Source organism: Ascaphus truei, chromosome 13 (genome assembly GCF_040206685.1).
Source record: "Ascaphus truei isolate aAscTru1 chromosome 13, aAscTru1.hap1, whole genome shotgun sequence".
Lineage (NCBI taxonomy): Eukaryota > Metazoa > Chordata > Amphibia > Anura > Ascaphidae > Ascaphus > Ascaphus truei.
Window position 1 is genome coordinate 19,931,046 of NC_134495.1, and position 19,702 is coordinate 19,950,747.

Below are 19,702 nucleotides of genomic sequence, written 5' to 3' on the forward strand. Positions count from 1 at the left end.
TATGGTAATTAAAAGAGCCTATTTGTCAGAGCGCCAAGATTATGAAACCTATATACGGTATATACAATACAATCCTGCGGAAGTTGGTTAAAATCAGTGCACTTTTGAGCGGTTCAGTCCACCATCTTGTTTCAAAATGGCGTCCGACTGTATCCAAACAGACAAAATCCTGCTCCTTGATATCAGGAACCGTCAAGCAAAAAGTGGGTACGATATCTTGGTGTCCAGATGCCTAGCAAACAAACAACTTTCCAAAATATATAGTAACATACATGATACACCTGTATTGTGCATATTCTCATGAAACTAAATATGTAGTATACCCAAGTAGTGGGAGGGTCATAGTCTTGTAGAGCCACAAGACCATAAGAAACATTATACATGTAGTGTAGGTACCAGCTTAAATGGACTTTACCTTGACGGGGTTAGCTAGCTTCAATCATTTTTTTTTTGATCAAACGGTGGTACTCAATGGCTCTTTTGTTAAGACTTGGGATCAAAAAGTAAAAGTTCCCTGATCGCACACCAAGTTGGGAGGAGCGCATGGCTTCTGTATTTGTTTTGCAAGGGTAGCAAATAGGCTGCCTTCACCATTGAGAATAACCTTTGAACCATGTGCCCTAGCGCAGGGGTGCGCAGGATTATTTTGGGTGGGTGCGGACGTCTCCTACCTTCGGCAACTCGGTGGCGTGCGCGTCGCCATAGCAACACGCCTGCGCGTCATTTGACGCTGGATATTCGGTATGGGTGGGGGCGCGAGCACAGGGGCTGGCAGGGAGGGGGCGCAGCACAGAAAGTTTGCGCACCCCTGCTTTAGCGCACGGTGGCAGGTCTTCATTACATGGCTGAAATACAAAGAAAACAAAAGCGCAAACGCACATAGTGAAGTATGTAAAAAAAAAATATATATATATTAGTTATGGTAAGATATCTGCGTACATCGGATTAGAAGTTTATCAGCATTTCATGTGCATAGACATTGGTTACCAAACGACACACAGCCACTTCTGGGTCAACGGATGTCCACTTTGCAGCCTTTGCAAGCGATCTCCGTCTGGGCACACACCGTCACGGCACCTGGGAAAGACCCTCCGCTCGTCCTCACGGTCCAGATGGAAAGCCCCTGCACGTAAGGGCCGTCGATAACGCCACTCAGTCCAGATGATTGCAGATGGAGCGCCCTCAGGGACCAGAGCAATGGAAGCCCTCGTCGGGCTGGTCCCTGAGGGCGCTCCATCTGCAATCATCTGGACTGAGTGGCGTTATCGACGGCCCTTACGTGCAGGGGCTTTCCATCTGGACCGTGAGGACGAGCGGAGGGTCTTTCCCAGGTGCCGTGACGGTGTGTGCCCAGACGGAGATCGCTTGCAAAGGCTGCAAAGTGGACATCCGTTGACCCAGAAGTGGCTGTGTGTCGTTTGGTAACCAATGTCTATGCACATGAAATGCTGATAAACTTCTAATCCGATGTACGCAGATATCTTACCATAACTAATATATATATATTTTTTTTTACATACTTCACTATGTGCGTTTGCGCTTTTGTTTTCTTTGTATTTCAGTTGGTTATGGGGTTGCTTCTCATCCCCACAATATAGCTGCAGACGCCCATTCTCAATCCTGAGGTTGTTTTTTCAACTACTATCACATAGGTGGTGAATGGGTTAAATATTATTATTTTCCACTAGAGGTATATAGTTGCGCACTATATTCGTTTGTATTCTCTTCATTACATGGCCATTGTGGTTAGGAACTCAAAACTGATGTGTATGGCAATTGGCTGTCCGTGTGTCCGCTTAATTTTCCTTGTCCCATAGAGCTTACTGTCTAAATTTTGGGAGATGGTGATTTGACCAAGTTCTAAGATGACCAGGGGACCCTCGAACCCTCATTCCTGTTCCTTTTCCAACCAGACTACTTGCCCATCTTCCTAAAGTGGGGATTTGCTTTTAAAACAATAAAGAAAAGGTTAATTTTGTAGTCTTGTTGTATAAACAGAATATGAACTTGAGTGTCTGTAGTATAATTCAGAAGCTGCATGTTACGAGGCCTCGCGTCACCCCCTCTCCTCCGCCCCCCCCCCCCCGGTGACAGCGGAGGGGGCTTTGCATCTCGGCCGGATCCGTGCGACCTTGCAGCACGCACCGGGTGTTCCGGATATGTATTTCGGGCCTAAATTGGAAACGCCAGTAAGGTTGATCTTGAATTGCAAAAGTACTGCATGTTGGAAAAGGTGTTAAATGTCTGAGTGCTTTCACTTTGTTAGAACTCAGACTTGTGTTGCTAACGTAAGACTCCAACAAGCCATATAAAAGGTGGGCCCTAAATCCATCACTGTGCATATAGTATAGGGTCTTTGTGTGCACGCGCGTAAGTTGTGCACACATGTATTTGGTGTCGTGTATAAACGTGTGTCCGTGCACAAGGCCTGTGCAGAGAGGAGTATCACTTTGTTATATGGGATCTGGTGGTTTTGAAGCCTCAACGTCTCACGCTCGTAAAAATACCACATTACGGGCGGCTAAAGAAGGCCTCTCCTGGAGATTTACCATGAGTAAGCACAATGATCAGAAGTGCAGCAGAGACCTTAGCAATGCTCACCCATGTAACAAGGATATCTAGGATCGTGCGTGCCTTTTAATATGTGGATCTACAGCTGTGATGGACGTTAAAAGAACCAAGGGAACTAATTCCAGTGACGGATTTGTATTTCTTTATTGCCTCACAACACAGTTTAAAGATACAAAAAAAATAACATTTCAGCAGAGACACAGAATAGCAGTTTACAGAACAAGATCATTCAAGGATGAACTTGCAGCTAGCATTGTTAACTCTTCTGTCTAAGCACTCCCTCTGCCCCACAATCCTCGTCAAGTTCAATACGTTTCTCTTATTTATCAGCCGAGTAACTCACAGATTTTCTGTCTTCTATTATTACAAATAATCCCGTATCACACACTCAGTTTGCCTCCTCACTTTTAAAGCTTTAAATGCTAGTCTTGTATTGAGGGGAAGGGCATTCCTGAGGTGCGGGGCAGTCGGTGAGAAAAGGTTTAAGGCGGGAGAGGGCTTTAGATACAAAGGGGGTAGAGAGAAGACATCCTTGAGCAGAACACAAGAGTCGGGTTGGTGCATAGCGAGAAATTAGGGCTGAGATGTAAGGAGGGGCAGAAGAGTCCCTCTCTATCCACATTAAAACACACCTGCTTAAAGAAGCATAAGAGTAGCTCCGTGGCTAACACTATACACCTGATACATAAAGCTTGGCCCCTTGCAGTCACAGTTACCAGAACGCACTCCTACTGTCTCTGTACGTCCTTCCTACCTACCAATTAGATTGTAAGCTCTTTGGAGCAGGGACTCCTCTTCCTTAATGTTCCTTTTATGTCTGAAGCACTAATTTCCATCACCTGTTATTTGTTATTTATATGATTCACATGTATTACTGCTGTGAAGCGCTATGTACATTAATGCCGCTATTTAAATAGACATACACACACACTGGGGACTGAGGGAAAGAAACCTGCAGAATCCTCACTGTTCCACATAGCAAATCACCAGTGACCAGATTGTGAGAACACCTACAGTATAGCTCGTAATCTTTCCCATGACCGAATCAGCAATGCACTGGATGCCCAATCTGACTACTTAAAGGGGCGCAACACTTCCTGGTGCAGGGGTCACACCTGGGTGATTGACACCTATGCATATATTTAATGTGTGTGTTGGTGAGACCTGGGAGGGGGTGATTGCCTCTGGCTGCTCCCTTATGTGAGATGTCCCTGTGTGATCAGCAAAAGCTTGTACAGCCAGACTCCCACCTCCCTTCCTTTACTTGCACTCTGATAAGTACAGGGGGTTACGGTGCCCATTCAGAAGCCCCTATCAAGTTCAACTGCCCGACTATGAGATTGGCCGTTAAAGGGTGGAGTCCAATGTAGTAGATAAAGAAACACAACTAATTATCAGTGTAATTAGCTTCCTTTTGAAAGGTTCCTTCAAGAAACTTGTATGTATCTGTGTGAAGAGAAATGATCCATTAAATTAATCGGCTACTTGTTGCGTGTTTGATTAATGATTGCTTCACAATTATTACGTAAATGCAACCCCACCCGCCATTTAACTATTAACTCTTTTACCGGATTGAACTTGGGGGGGTGGGGGGGGGGCTTGTTGCTGTGACCACTGTCTTGTATTCCACCGGGTCTGTGTGCTTATGTATATGCCGGCCCAAAAGGTCAACAGCTAAAGTTGGGAGATAAGGGCCCTACATGCCTTGTTACTTAGTGGGACTGCACCTGATAATAAAACCCAGTCTCTTGGCTGCATATGTTTTTGGGAGCGCAGCGTAATCTTATTTTGAAGCGGAAATCTGAGGTCAGGACGCAGAGAGGAATTAAAGACCCTGTTTTGTTCAGCCAGCGCACATGCTGCTCCCGTCCCACCGCATTGCATTACCCCCCTTGTCTGGCGGCATCCCCAAAGGGTTGCCGGTTGAAATCCCTGCCAGGCCCATCGATCCCCTCCCCACTCTGACTAAGGCGGATACAGTGGAATGTGATAGCTGGGAAATGCCTGGAGGTGTTCTCTGAGGCCTGTAAAATCCATAACCCGGGAGGAAATCCGTTGGCGTGACGATGGATCACTAATTGATACGGTGCCTAAAGAAGCGGTTGCCCTCTCCTGCTGCTCCTTCGGAAATCCCACACGGTGCTATGTCACTGCTGGCTCTGCACTGCATAGTTGCACCATAGTGCAATCGCTTGCAGATAAGCCGTGTTTATCCAGTCCTGCCCTATTAATTCAACAGCCCGAGAACCTATTTAAATAGGCAGTCCCTGCTAGGACCAAGTTAACTCATTCCAGCGACATGATTTTAAGGGGTCACATGTGGGTGATTGATACCTGTTTTACCCAAACCTGACACCTATGTGGATATTTAATGCGTGTGTTAGTGAGACATGGGAGGGGGGGATTGCCTCTGGCTGCTGCTCCCTTGTGTGAGATGTCCCTGTGTGATCAGCAAGAGTTTGTACAGCCAGTGACCCCCCCCCATCCCTTATCTTTACTGGCTCTCTGATAAGTCAGAGGGGGGGGGTGGAGGGGAAAGGAAAGCCCTGATTGACAAACAACCCTCCATTCAGACGCCACTTAGAAATGCAATGCAACCGCCTGCCTGTGGGATTGGGCCTTTCTGTACGGGCCACTCCACGTGCCTTCTATTCCTTTTTGCAAAGCGCTGGGTACTTTGTTGGCGCTATAGGAATAAAAGGATGCATGATTGCCCTTGCCAGCGGTGACCCGCATAGGACCTATGTGATGGGATCTCACCCCACACAGCGATAGTTCTCTAATGTATTGTGTGTCTTTATTTATATAGCACCAAAAGTGTATTGGGCGCTTCACAAAGAATACAGTGCAGGGAATTATAATAATACAATAAGTGCAGCAAAATCAGACAATAGGAAAGGAAATCCCTGCCCCGAAGAGCTTACAATCTAAGGCTAATGGTGTTTTTTTAATTTCTAAAAATGTACAAAATAAATGAACCAGAGTCTTTTCACGTTAGGTGATATACCCATGTTTAACATGGGACTATAATACCCTGTTCAGTGTTCAGCTGTCCCCTCCTGTGATGTCCGGTGTGACTGCCGGTGACGGTACCATTTTGGTGACATCTGGAAGGGAAATTGAAAAGGAAAACAAAAAATGTGATTCTAGTATAGGGTTATTTGAGGCCGCTTAAGGGTTGAAGTCCCCTTGCATTTACAGCTATGTCGTAAAACCCTTAAGGTGCAGCACCATTTAATAGAAAGGGCCCAGCCCTGGAGGCTTTGAAGGGAACTATAAAAGTGTTCAGAGAGCACTATGTTCGCCTTTTAATAGCAGCCCGAAGGTAAAGCCAGTGACGCCGAACATCTCATTCCCATTCCCTCCAGCCAGTAAAATGTGCATTTGTAGACCTGCTGCCCCACGTCGCCAGCCACAGAGGAATTTTAAGTCTACTCGGTTTCCCTAAACAAATCTCGCAGTGCTGATAGCGGAGGTTTTCCGGCCTGCGTTTATTTCTCCTTGTCACAGAGAGACGGGGAAAGCGGGGCTTTATAAAAGAATTGTAACATACTTACAGGTGTTTGATTTTGGGTTAAAAAAAGGCATAAATCACCTACTTGTGACCCCCTTAAACTTGTCACTGTCATGAGGTCACTTGGGTCCTAGGAGGGACTGCCATTTTAACCCTTTGAGTGCCCCATGATGTTGTTGCCTTTTTGCTTGTTTTCTAGCTGCGCAGAATGTGACTGCGGTGTGCTGGAGGGGCGGTGGTACTCTGGAAGTTGCGGCCCCTTTGGGACTCTTTAGGACTCTTTGAGTTACCGTCCCTGACCTTGGTCCTGATTTTAGTACCCAAATGAGGTCTTGGTGTGGTGGTAAAGAGCCCTGCCATGTGTAACTGCTCCCTGCTTATATGCGCTCTAGACCTCTTCTTTGCCAGGAACAATATTTAGTTTCCTCATTTTGGGGGTATGTGTAGATAGTAAACATTTTATCCCCTGCTATTAATGATGGCCACAGTTGCGAATTCTTGCAAACTGCATGGTGGCGGTTAGGGCTTAACCCTTTTGGTGCCGCAACGCCTCCGGCACTCTGACAATCCCTCGATCGCCTCGGCGCTGATAACGGAGCAGAAGAGGAGTCGGACTCACTGTCCGTGTACATCACATCCCACTGCGTAGAAACGCATGACGTGATCTCTCCTAGCCACTACATCAGGGGGTCTCAAACTCGGTCCTCAAAGGCCACCACCAGCCAGCTTTTATAGATATCCCTGCTTCAGCACAGGTAGCTGAATCAGTGGCTCTGTTTAAGACTGCGCCACCTGTGCTGAAGCAGGGATGTCTATAAAAGCTGGCCGGTTTGAGACCCCGGCAGTGCCAGACATCATGACATAGTAGCTATGTCCTGGAGGACAAAGGAACAGTCCTAGTTGAGACCAAAGTGAAGGCATGGCAATGATGATGCTATTTCCTATATTTTAATCTTGCGGCCTGAGACCCTTTCGTGAACGAAGTTCATAGAAGTACTTTAAACCATTTTTGATCAATATTGTAATATGAGCTTTTCCTTGTAGTTCCTGTGTGTTGGGCTATTTTTGTGAGGGATCGGAGTTCTTGCATCTTTCTTGTGGATCAACAAGAAACCCATCTAGTGATGTATGGGGTTGGGACCGACTATGCCAACCGAGGGTGGATCAATACGTCCCTCTACCACGTGTATTTATTTAAAGTTGAACTATGTAATGTCATTTCTATATACATTAATGTTGCTTTGCTAAGGTTTCTGGCATGTACCCTTCCCCCCCCAACCTCCTCCCGCCCCCCTACAAACACCCTCCCCCCCCCTGCCGTTCTCAAAACTAAAAGGATGAGTCACCAAGATGTAATCTCTGAATGACATGATATGGAAGAGGGACTGGCAGTGATGGTATTCCCAGTGAGGGTGACCCCTCTGTTGTATCAAGCCGATATTGTCATGTGTTTCTTCTGTAATGTCCCCAGTGTACGATGCAAAATGCAGCGGTGGCCTCATCTCAAGGCAACGTTTAAATGTCTGTTGTATGAATATTTGTGTGTAGTTCCTGCAGACGGTTTGTAATATTCCAAAGCGGTTCAGATGTCACCGGCCCGTGATTAGCACCAAAGGAAACCAATATTGGTGTCATGTTTTGTAGGATGCAGGCGATGAGTGTGTAAATAATTATTCATCGTTTTTTAAATTGTGTCCTGGTCATCTTGTAATTCCTGTGTGAAGCCATCATTAACACGCATCCATTCTGTATTCCGTTTCTTCTATTTTTATATTTTTGTCTTGTGTTTGGTTTCTTTTATGGCTTTAAATATTCTCTCCCCCCCCCCCCCCCCCTTTTTTTTTTTTTGCTTGCAACGTTGGCGTTAAATGTGTGATGTGCTATGAATCTCATTGGGAGAAAAGCGCTATATAATTACAATTATTTGTTATTATTATTATTATTACGAATGTCTGAGCATGAATTCAGTCAGTGCACCCAAAGGAAAGGCGCAAATGCGCCTTTATTTATTTTTTAGAAGAGGAGACGAAGCAAAAGGTGACACACTGTGCTCATTTGCATGCCATTACCCAGAATCCCTGGCTGCAGTGGAAGCGCTGCATGCTGGGAGATAATGGGGAAGGGCACGGTTGCATACCCGTCTGACGTGAGAATGTGCTCACAAGGGATCTTTTTATTTGCTGTACATTGGAGGGGTTTTGCCACTTTATTTATTACTCGCCATAACTTTATTTTGGTTACACGATACAGTCACATTTTCTTACTGGAATGGTGGCTTACACGCCCATAATATATATATTATCTTTAACTGTGCATGCAATGTCTTGTATATAATGTATACCCTGCTCATTTATGTAACTGTACTTGTAACCATGTATTATTTGTCTTAACTCTGTGCCCAGGACATACTAGAAAACGAGAGGTAACTCTCAATGTATTACTTCCTGGTAAAATATTTTATAAATAAATGGCCCTTGAAAATGTTTTGTGGCGAGTCTGTGCTGAAGGTTTGACATGCCTACTTTTTCATACGAGAAATGATGTTTGTGCACGACTGCTCCATACAAGAAGGAAGTACTCGTCCCTTCTGTTTGTGTGGCACGGCAGGTTTCATGCACAGACCTCTCCCTTTCAGGGGATCAGCCCATTCAGATGGATGACGCTTAACACGAATTAAGGCAAATCTACGGGAAAAAATAGATTGTCATTTTCGTTGTCTCATGTTGTGTTGACCGTGTAAGCAAAGTTGTGCATAGAATTTTGCCCCGAAGAGCTTGCGCTCCTAATTTCGCTGCATGAGGCACAGGAGATGGTGTCTTGCCTTTTGGGGTTTGGTCACTGGCTCCTTTTTGTGGATATTTTCATCTTGCACTGGACTTGTGGCTGTTGGGCATGACTTTTAACACTTGCACACTACTTTGCTTGGCCGTCGGACCGTGTTATACGGCATTTTATAGGCTTCTTTCACTTGGAAGGCAAACTGCATTTGCGGTCGACATACTTCACATTTCTTTTGGTTGGCTCTGTGCACACCCTGCCTAGAGGATGTCTTGTTGGAGGACAGATGTAACTCCCGAGGGGAGTTCAGTTTCTCTCTGCATTAGGGGAGAAGGCGCTTCCTGCCTATTCTATATATAGAAAACCAGCACGTCACCAGGCGGTAAGAAAAGGAAAATGGTCACATTCGTGCAGTGTCAACTAATTTTTGTTGCTGCCCCTTTAAAGGGGGGTGGGGCCTAACTTTGCGGGGAACCTTCCCAGGTTAGGCAACCGGCCCCAGTGCCTGCGCTGCGCGCGCGCCTGCGAGACTGGTGGCGCGTGCGGCCGAGTTCCCCGGTCTGCAGTGAGCTACGGGGGGCGGCCGTGACGTCACCCGGCAGGTTCACCCTCGTTTGCTGAACCGCAGGGGGCGTGGCCTAGCGCTCCATCGCGAGTCCTGATCTCAATTCTCTTGAGGGGAAGGAGCCGCCGGTGCGGGGGAGGCAGGGGAAGGAGCCGTCGGTGCGGGGAAAGGGAGGGGAAGGAGCCGTCGGTGCGGGGGAGGGAGGGGAAGGAGCCGCCGGTGCGGGGGAGGCAGGGGAAGGAGCCGCCGGTGCGGGGGAGGGAGGGGAAGGAGCCGCCGGTGCAGGGTTCTATGGCAGTGGGTAGCAGAAGTCACTGTTTGAATGTTGGATTTTATTGGTACTTTAGGTGTAACGCGACCATGAAACATGATAAAGAATTGTTCTGTTGCTGGATGGTAAGGGGAAGACTTGGGCCTGTAACTCTCGCTGCCGTCTTGGCGTCCTGTCCATTTGGTGGATCTCCTGCCTTGGATTTGTAAGTTCGTATCACCATGCATATCACTGCTGTCGTATTTTATTTTTAACCCCTACGCTGCTGGAGGGATGCGTTGCTGGCAGCGTAGGGGTTAACCCTTCAGCGCTCCCACGTTTCACACCACCAAGTTTCACACCACCACAGCATAAGCTGGTGCCATAGAAGCATTCCTATAAATAGCGAGTGGCAAGTGTGAGGCATGCGGGGCCCGGCTCTTTAAGCTCCCGTATACTCCCTGCTGTATACTCCCTGCTGTATACTCCCTGCTGTATACTCCCTGCTGCCTCCCCTACTGCTCACCACTCTCCCTCTCTTCCTACCAAGCCCTGACAGTAAATTTGCCCATATAAGGCCATGGAAGAGTTCAGCCCGTCAGGCACACAATCCCTTCTCCAACACTGCAGATCATTGGCTGTGTTCTCTATCTCTGTCTCTCCTCTGTGTCTCTCTCTCCTCTGTGTCTCTCTTTCGCTCTCTCCTCTCTGTCGCTCTCTCCTCTCTGTCGCTCTCTCCTCTCTGTCGCTCTCTCCTCTCTCCTCTCTGTCGCTCTCTCCTCTCTCCTCTCTGTCGCTCTCTCCTCTCTCCTCTCTGTCGCTCTCTCCTCTCTCCTCTCTGTCGCTCTCTCCTCTCTCCTCTCTGTCGCTCTCTCCTCTCTGTCGCTCTCTCCTCTCTCCTCTCTGTCGCTCTCTCCTCTCTCCTCTCTGTCGCTCTCTCCTCTCTCCTCTCTGTCGCTCTCTCCTCTCTGTCGCTCTCTCCTCTCTGTCGCTCTCTCCTCTCTGTCGCTCTCTCCTCTCTGTCGCTCTCTCCTCTCTGTCGCTCTCTCCTCTCTGTTGCTCTCTCCTCTCTGTCTCTGACAACAAACAGGGTGTGTGCTATGCAGGCATGGACGTGATCAATTAACTCTATCTCTACCTCCCCCACCCTGCAGATAATGCAGGATCGACTGACCAGGGAGTGACCAAGCAACTGTAGCCCAACGTACTGATCCAAGTAGGACCAAAAGGATCCTCCAAAGAATTGCACTGTGCTATTACAAAGGTATACTGGACAAAGGTATACTGGACAAAGGTATACTGGACAACAGTGGTCCGGCAGAAAGTATATCTGCAAAGGCTGGCAGTTAGACATTAGTATCAGCAGTTCAAATAAAACAAAATTTTATTACATCCAAAATGATGGTGACAGTGGTGATAACTATATACAGTGACAGAGTATAATAAAATAATATAAAATCCCTTTAGTGTAGTGGAAGAGCAGGTAGGAAATAGGGCTATTGTAGTATGTAAGACCTGTCATAAACGCTTTTAATTGCGTGTCTATATATCTCTAAGGCAGTAGGTCAGTGGTCACGGAGGACCAGTATCAGCTCGGAGAGAGAAAAACAGCAGCCCCCCGAAGCGTGGTTCTCAGCAAAACGTGCGTCGGCGAGTAGGGCGTCACGGCTGTGACATCATTGGAGTGGCGACATCTTGCCTTCACTACACGGTCCTTCGTGACCACTGACCTACTGCTGTAGAGATATTGTATTGTATGCTGGAGCTGATGTCATTTGTCTTGTTACCTGTGGCACTACACCTGTGATTTTGCTATCTGGCATGCCTGTGATGATGTGTTTATGAGGAAGCATACAATACCTAGAGCTATACTGAGTACATCAGATTACCCACGTCTCTCTTTTGATTGTTGCAAACTATGACCTCAGCAATACAACAGCTGAGTACTGATGTAATTGTATATAAGCAATACACACCGAGACCTACATCTATTCGTCATTACATACACATCATTCTATACATGTGATAGTATACAAATAATACTCTGAGACCTATATCTACTGATCATTGTCAGAGATCGCGGCATATATGCACCCCTGCATATCCTACATGTCAGAGGAGTAGTTCTGGGCTTCTATGTTTAGACACGCAGGTGAAAGCGTTTATGACAGGTCTTAAATACAATAACCCCGTTTCCTACCACCTACTCCACTACACTCCAGGGGTTTTATATTATTGTATTACAGGATACACTGTCACTGTATATAGTTATCACCACTTTGTCACCATCATTTTGGATGTAATAAAATTGTATTTTATTTTAACTGCTGATACTAATGTCTAACTGCCAGCCTTTGCTGCTATACTTTCTGCCGGGCCACTGTAGTCCAATATACCTTTATAATAGCATTGAGCGCAATTATTCGGAGGATCCTTTTGGTCCTACTTGGATCAGAACTTTGTATACCATTTCTTCCTCCTATGCACCCTTGTTTCATATCTATATTTTGTTTCCGATATATGAGGACTTTTTCCACGGTGAGCGGTCTTACCAATACCGTTTCCAACTGGAGCCCAACACAAGGTTTCTTGTGACTGACATGTTAATGGGGGGTCAAAGTTGGGTGGTTCACACTTTCTTTAAAAAAAATATATCATCCAGGTACATGGATATTTAAACCACATTGCGCATGAAAGTAGACATTGCAATCTGACGTTTAGAGGGAGGTTCACTGCCAGTAACATTGCAATCTGACGTTTAGGAAGAGGTTCACTGCCCGTCACATTGTAATCTGACGTTTAGGAGGAGGTTCACTGCCCGTCACATTGCAATCTGACGTTTAGGAGGAAGTTCGCTGCCCGTCACATTGCAATCTGACGTTTAGGAAGAGGTTCACTGCCCGTCACATTGCAATCTGACGTTTAGGAGGAGGTTCGCTGCCCGTCACATTGCAATCTGACGTTTAGGAGGAGGTTCACTGCCCGTAACATTTCTTTTCTGCTCCCACTTAATTGAGTGCTGGAGTATACGTGTATATTTTTATTTCCATCCTAAATCTGGTTGAGAGATCAATCTCAACCCGATTTAGGTAGTGAGTGTTTATGTATATACACTAGGACAGGGGTTCGCAAACTGGGGGGTGGGTGATTTGTCTGGGGGAGGAGCGGGGCGGGGTTTGCAGGCGGTTGCAGAGGTTTGACGCTTTCCCCCCAGGCATGTAAATTAAATGCCGGGGGATCGTGTGAGGCCTCTGCAACAATAAAACTTACCGGGATTCAGACGCTGTGACGTTTCTCCATGGTAATGCGGCGTCATGTGACGTCACAGGCGTCAAATGCCGCCGCTGATCACATGACCGGACGTCACGTGACCCCGGAGCATCATTTGACGCAGCTGCAAGGTAGGAGAGGGGGGGGGGGCGAGAGCTCCAGCAGGCAGGCGGGGGCGCAGCAGGAAAAGTTTGTGCTCCCTGCACTAGAAGAGACCTGTGAAGTTTGAAAAGCTCTTTAAAATCTATTAATGGTCCCCAAAATGTTACCACAACCTACAACTAATGTGCACCTCCCCGAACAAATACATCTACTAGAGCTTTAAACGGTATATATTCACCCACTGGAGCCCTGGTAGTTAAAGCCTTGGAATCACTGATGCATTATTTCCTCGGGTAGTAGTAGCACCTGGCTACGCAATAAAATATATATTTTTTTTAACAAAGTGTGTGTGTGTGTTTTATTATTATTCTTTTTCACATTCACAAATAGGTTAATCATGTCAGATGTGAAACAATGCGTTGCACTGGTCCACCTGGCAGTGAACGGGTTAAGTTAGCGACCGATGCTTAAATCTTTGGCGAATTAGAAACCCCGTTTGGCAAACCTGTAGGACTGGAAACTTCCTAGAGACGCCTCGGCGAGATGACCAATCCTTTATTCACCCCATTATTGACATGCCTCAATAAGCCTCAGTGTTTGCCGGGCTCGGAAAGGCTTGTTTGTTTATCTCGTCCCAGCATTTCATGCTGTATCGCTTTTCCATTTCACGCTTGCCCATTTCTTGCTGGAGTGACCACACAGCTGCTAATGTAATCGCCGCGTGTACATGCACACGCATGCGCTGGGGCAGCTTCATCCTGCAGTGGAGCGACCAGGGCTGAAGATTATTATAGAGATCAATAGATGCAAATTAATCTGTACTATTATTCTATGCAGAGTAAACTATTCACACTAACACACACACACACACACACACACACACACACACACACACACACACCGTTACCTGTATTGAGAACTAATTACCTTAGCTGCCGGTCGATTCGTTCTCCCGTGATAAATCGGCAAATGTCCTGCTTCCAAGGGTTAATACATAGTCAGGAAGTGTCGCTGACTTCCTGTTTCTATGTATTTTAACTATGTTGCATTTCTTCATGAGCACAACCCTGAGGAAGGTCTTTTGTGTAAGGAGCGAAACGTTGGCTGCATTTGGACATTAAAGAGGCAATCCAAGCAGCACGTTATTGACCTTTTATTGAAAACTAAGCTGCCATTTGATTGGTTCTCCCGTGCTCTATCGCAACGATCCTGCTTCCCAGGGTTCACTAAATGGCTGCCTTTCAGTTTCTATCTATCCTTCAGCCAGTGTAACTCAGCAGCTACAATGTATCCGTATATTACTACAGTAACATTATCTATTGTGACAGTTTGCAGCTCAAACGGCTGGGAACATTGCAACACTTCCCTGTTTGATCATTTGTTGCCAAAGATCTTGCACTGCTGGGGAGGCGGGCTAAAACGTGTGTGTGTGTGTGTGTGTGTGTGTGTGTGTGTGTGTGTGTGTGTGTGTGTGTGTGTGTGTGTGTGTGTGTCTCTGTCTCTGTCTCTGTCTCTGTCTCTGTCTCTGTCTCTGTCTCTGTCTCTGTCTCTGTCTCTGTCTCTGTCTCTGTCTCTGTCTCTGTGTGGTCCCCTCACTCCCGCGGGCCCCTAACCCCCACTTACCTGCGCTATGACGTCACATGACCTCACTGCATCATTTTGCCGCCGCGTTGCCATGGCGACACAGGAAGGAAGCCACCGGAGCCTAGGTAAGTAAAGGTTTACAGAGGCCCTGCAGCTCCCCCGGCACTTAATTTAAGTGCCTTCGGGAAGTGCGCGGGGCCTCTGTAAACCCAAGCCCCCCCCCTCCCCCCCGTCGGCAGTCTCGCGCCCCCCCAGTTTGCGCACCGCTGCTCTAATACTACAGAACTGATTGTATTTTTTTTTAATAAATGTAAGATATTGCATGGGTTGCTCCTTTAAACCGGTCACTGGAATTCGTTCCGTTTGGTCATAGGAGAGGGATTGCCCCTTTAATACCCGGCTTGCACAATGTTGATTGTCAGGACGCTTTCCAAACGACGGCGTCCAGAACAAGAGGTTTAAAAAACAATGCAGGCGCTGATCATGGAATAAACCCAGCCCTTGCCAGGAAAGCCGCGGTTCCTATCGGGAATCTCCAGCAACCCACGTAGCAGCCAGGCAAGAACTGCATCTCTTTGTAAACCACTGCAGTGGGCTTCCTTAGCAAGGCTCGATCACCGTCAAAGTAACGTGTGTGTTCCCTGCGGAAGAAATACTTGTTTGTGTTATTGGATCTGTGTAGGTCTTGTCTTATCCTATGGAGTAGAAAAAATGAATGGTCACTACTTCATTTACTATTTTGGAATGGAGCACACAGAGGTCTCATACTATTAACAGATGTTGACTATTTCCATTGAGCAGAGACGGTATCCAGGTGATCTATGCGCCGGAGCGCACTGCATGCTGGTCCCCCAGTCGAAGCATGGCTGTTTGCTCTCTGGACGCGGCCCCAGGACGAACGACGTGCCGGAGTGCACTGCTATCGGGTCCCCAGTCAAGCCCAGTCGGTTGTTCCTGTGACGCAGCTCCCACGTCATCCACATCGGCGGGCTGAGGGGTTGGTGTGTACGCCAGACAGCAGAGCAGTAGCGGTATCCGTCAGTACTTTGCGCAGGAGCGCCCTGCCTTTCTGGTCTCCAGCAGCTGTGAACCCGCTTGCCATACAGGTTTCACGGGAGTTCGTTCATATATACAGCTTTGCTGTAGGGGTGGCAGGGTTACTAGTCGGTTATGGGTAGCATTTTTGGGACATTTATTGAGCTTACAGGTGGTGTGTCTGCGGTCAGATTACCATGTACCTCTAGTTCCTATCTGCTAATTAACCCCCGACTGGTGCATTTATACCACGAAGCCACTCCTTATTTTATAACTTCATTGTTATTATCTTATACCTACATTGAGACCTTTCCTTGTTGCACCTGGACAGTGATTGTGTATCTGCTTCTATACCTCTACAGGCAGTCCTCGTTTTACAACGCTTCGCTTTACAACGAATGGCTTATCCAACGCTATGCAATGCATACCTATATTCATTTTTACAACGCCAAAATGGCTTATCCAACGCTCTTACGACGCTTTGCAACGTTGTGTATGTGTATATAATATACACATTCACATAAACAATGTTGCAAAGCGTCGTAGAGCGTATATATATATATATATATAATATTATACTATATAATATTATATTATACTATATAATATATTATTTATTATGTTATATTATATATATAATACAGTATCTACACTATATAATTTATTTGTTTGCTGCATATCTTATTGCCTGCATAAAATATTTGGTGTATTTTAGTATTACAAATGCCTTCAGGAACGGAACCTTTCATTTAAACAGTGTTCCTATGGGAAAACGTGTTTCGCTTTACAACGCCATTTTGAGTAACGCATTGTGTCGGATAACCGAGGACTGCCTGTATATAATTGTTTAGCATTGGAATACTGGAGGTCACTCTCCACCTTTTTCTCTTGTCTTATCCTATACTTATTGCTCGAGCCCTGTATTATTTTGGCTCGTGGTGGCATGAAATGTTTACACAGTTGCCGGTTTATGCAAGAGGTTCTATTTTTCCCAACAGATGTTTCATAGCAAATCTTCCAAAACATTTGGTTACGAAGGAGAAATGTAAGAGTTTAAAAAAAAAACAATATATTTGCGCATCGCCTGCATTTAACCTATTAAAGCATCATTTCCCCCGTGTCCCATGCCTACTAGTTTTTTTTTTTTTTTTTTTGTGCTGTGGTCCTCCCTCCCTCACCCCCCCAGTTCCCAAAATAATTACTTGTGAAGTTAACTGCTTCAAACGTCCCTGCAGGGGAAACAAAATGGCTGCCAATTGGAAGCGGCAACATTATCAGTTGGCGCTTCCTGTTGGACGGCCATTTAAATCTCCTTTAAAATCCAGGAAGCAATGCTGGTAAATATCTCGGGGACTGGAAGGCCCCCAGAGTTTAAAATAGAGCGGATCAGCTACAGAGAACCCTCTGGTTTAAATCCAAAGTGCTGTTAGTGGGTGTTTGCTGCTTTATAAACATGGTACTGCCATTTGTTCCTTTTTGGTTTTTCGTAGAGCGTGACCCTTTCACAAGCAAATTGGTCACCAGATGTCTAAGGGATGACTTATAAGTCTCAGCTGCAACAAATGAAAAGGCAGCAGTGTTTCAATGCCATACACAATGCCGGGTGAAGCGGCCACATTGTATCAGAGTGACTTCAACATGTGACTTTAAGAATCGCACCCGCCTCTGGCACTAGCCACAAACGCTTGATGACGTGAGTCTTGATGAGGTGAGCCTGGGACGGCTGTGAACGTCCACTACATTCTCATTAGTGTCCATCATTACGATTACCAGGAGAGCAGTGAGCGTGACCGTCTGGTGTCAGCAGTGATGGAATGGGGACCTTTGGCTGGCGTTGCTCAGTATTCATGGCTTTAACAGTTCATGACTAATTTGTTTCTAAATAAAAGCCTTGTATAATTAAGCTCGGAAGAGTGGATCAGCTCTGCCCTATCCTAACAAAAGGGTTGGTACAGCTGTCCTCCCTAAACACTCTGTGTGTCTGTCTGTCTCTCTGTCTGTCTCTCTGTCTGTCTGTGTCTCTTGTCTGTCTCTCTGTCTGTGTCTCTGTCTGTCTGTCTCTGCCTGTCTCTGTCTGTCTCTGTCTGTCTCTGTCTGTCTGTTTGTCTCTGTCTCTGTGCCTACCTTGATGGGCAAATAACAATGGATGGGAACTTTTTCAATGAAATCAATAGGAGAATGAAGATGGGATGGAAGCATTTGGAAGAAACCAGACTATATTTCAAGGGACCGTTCCTCTGTGCCTCAAGAGGATTACAGTGTATTATAAAGATTGTATGACCAGGGTATTCTTCCCGTACTCACGTGTGGATATGAAACCTGGACCCTAAAAGCAAAGGCAATTCAGAAGCTTCAGACAAAGCAACGTATGGAGAGATGCATGCTTGATATTACCCAAAATGACTATCTTTATATATTTATAGCGCCATCCAGGCATATAGCTCTTTACAATACGCGTGACATATTATAGCAGTAAAAAGAATGAATGGGTTTGAAGTCAAACAAAAGTCTGTGACATTACATGGTTGAAGAAATTAAATGACAATGGGCCAGACATATCGCAAGAAGAAATGACCATTGTTGGACAGAAATGGAATTCAACTCGATTCCAAGGGACATTAAAAGATCAAGACAACGACCAAACATAAGATAGGAGGATGAAATCTGAAAATGGTGCAACATTGGGGAGAGGCTGTAACCGCTGTTCCTGGAAGATCATTGAGGAGGCTTCATCCAGCAGGGGGAGACACAGGTTGAAGATTATAGATCTATAATAAAAATCTGAGTGACATACATGTCACCTAGCATGTTGACTCTTCTTTTCTCAAAGCCATTCAGTTGTTGGAACATCCCTGAGTTATAATAATGCCCTTAATTATTATTAAGTGTTTAGAGACCTGTTCCCTTCCAAAAATTAGAGTTGTACAAGGTGTCAAGATGCTGGCATTTGAATTCCAACTCTGTTCACCCACACTAAAGGCAATGATGGTACCAGTAACTGTTATGTCTAAGTGTTTATGCTTCACAATAACACACTACCTTGTTGGTACTGAACGATCCTTCTTTATTACTGCTGAGTAATTTTCCTGGTTACCCCAGACTGCTGCTTGTCTGTTTATGCCCTGATAGTCTCTCACTCTGCTTCTTGGGTCAGAAGTCAGTGGTGACATCACAGCATCACATGACTGTGACCAGGAATACACCACAAACTGTCCTTGTGTATTCCAATAAGTCTCATTGATTGTTTGCTGGCTATGTAGGTTGGGATGTCTTTTCGTGCCCAAAATAAGACTTCTTCATATGTCACATTCTATTGTACAGAAGTTTTTCAAACCCCATATGTCTCCTCTTCAAGTGACCTGTGAAGAAGAGTCTTGTGAGCTTTCCGTAGCTCTGTACTGTACATTAATTCAAAGCGCCTACCAGAGCTCTGAACAGAGTTGACGGTAAATAAGGCTGAGATTTTACTTACTGCGCATGCACGTGACGCAAGTCTGCCTCTGGCGCGATGTGTGAACTGTGCTCTGAGATGTTCAGACGATGGGGAGGCGTGGCTGTGACATCACGTGAGCGGTTCGCCCTCATTCGCTGGACCGCTTCACGTGACATAGACGTCACGCGGCCATCACTTGGAAAGACAAAATATTTTGTCTTTCAAAAATGCAGTCGCGCACACTGTGCGCCTCCATTGAGATTAGGTATTTGTTCCGGCGGTGCACGCCGTCGCTGACGCTGTAATTGCGGCCCAAAACCACTTCACCCAAGAACCACTTGGCCCACCGTGTCTGCCCCTTTTCCTATCTGCTGTAAAACCTCAGGCGACGTTTGATCTTGTCTTCCTTTCTTAGCATAGCCTTCCGTCTTTCCCCAAGCATGTTTGAATTCCCTTACTGTGTTAGCTTCTGTTGGGCGGCTATGCCAAAAATCTACCACCCTTTCCATGATGATGTCCTCACATATCCCTTTAGCCTACTACCCTCCCAGGCTCTCACTGTATTATCTGGATATACTGTATATGTATCCTTTGTGGTTT

General features: G+C 46.1%; 1 protein-coding gene across 1 annotated transcript in view; it reads left to right on the forward strand.

The window, feature by feature from the left end:
- Window positions 1-19,702, forward strand: part of CORO1C (coronin 1C) — a 63,193-nt gene that overhangs the window by 16,989 nt on the left and 26,502 nt on the right. The window lies entirely within an intron of this gene.